General features: G+C 42.5%; 1 long non-coding RNA gene across 1 annotated transcript in view; it reads left to right on the plus strand.

Moving 5' to 3' along the window:
- The window catches only part of LOC116094088, a 5148-nt gene extending 4497 nt beyond the window's left edge, over positions 1–651 (plus strand). Inside the window, exon 3 of the long non-coding RNA XR_004119962.1 lies at positions 623–651. This is a non-coding gene — a long non-coding RNA (uncharacterized LOC116094088). The remainder of the gene's footprint in view (positions 1–622) is intronic.
- The last annotated feature ends 276 nt before the right edge of the window (positions 652–927 follow it).

Consider the following 927-nt stretch of genomic DNA (forward strand, 5'->3'; position numbering starts at 1 on the left):
AAGGAGTGAGAAATCCATGGAACTGGCCCGTCTACAAAGCACCTGGCACCAATTAGCCCAGGCACTGTCTGAGTGGCCTTTATGCAAGTAGAAAGTGAAGTGCAGTAATTTGGGGCTCTTTGCTTGGGTTTTGTTGAGTATTTTTTTTCATATGAGGAAGTGGGTCACTGCTGTGTTCTTAGTATTGCATGCTATGTAGCAGTGTCAATCTAATACTCATGCATCTGTGTTATATGGGCAATGGTTTTTCATAGTCAACACCTGCATTTAGAAGTACACATGGCTGGGGGCGCTATGTGGCTACTTAAAATAATAGCATCAATGAGGAATTTTCAAAACTATCTGATTGAGCAAGACTGAGGATTCTCTCTATTCCTGGAAATAAGGAGAAAGAAGGGAGGGTAGGAGAAAGGGAAAGAGGGAGGAAGAAAATAAAAACCTGCTTTATAGCTAGTTTTACAACCAGGATAGTATGATACATTTCCAACCTGACTGAGCTAGGAGTTTTTGTTCTGTGATATTGTCATGAACTTGATTTTACTTTGTGTTTGATTTTTATGTTTTGAGGCAGTCTCGTGGTGTAACCCTGGCTGATCTTGAACTTTCGATCCTCCGGTTTCAGCCTCCTGCATACCAGGATTATGCAACCACACCAATCTGTATTTCCATGAACTCAAAAAGCAAAACCATCTACAGGAAAGGTCTCCATGCATACAGATCTGTGTGCACTGCAAATAGTTGGCACTTATCTCTTCTGTGGTGTTGGTGGGGCTCACAAGAAGAAAGTTATGTTGAAAGAATCCAGAGCAATACAGCCCAAAACCATCTGAAGGAGGATGAGGCAATAAGATTGTAACAGCTCATGTAGAGGAGCTTCATCTCCACACCCTGCCCTCCCCTCACCCAGGTCATGAGTAAGATCTGAGA

This window comes from Mastomys coucha, unplaced genomic scaffold, assembly GCF_008632895.1.
Source record: "Mastomys coucha isolate ucsf_1 unplaced genomic scaffold, UCSF_Mcou_1 pScaffold16, whole genome shotgun sequence".
NCBI lineage: Eukaryota > Metazoa > Chordata > Mammalia > Rodentia > Muridae > Mastomys > Mastomys coucha.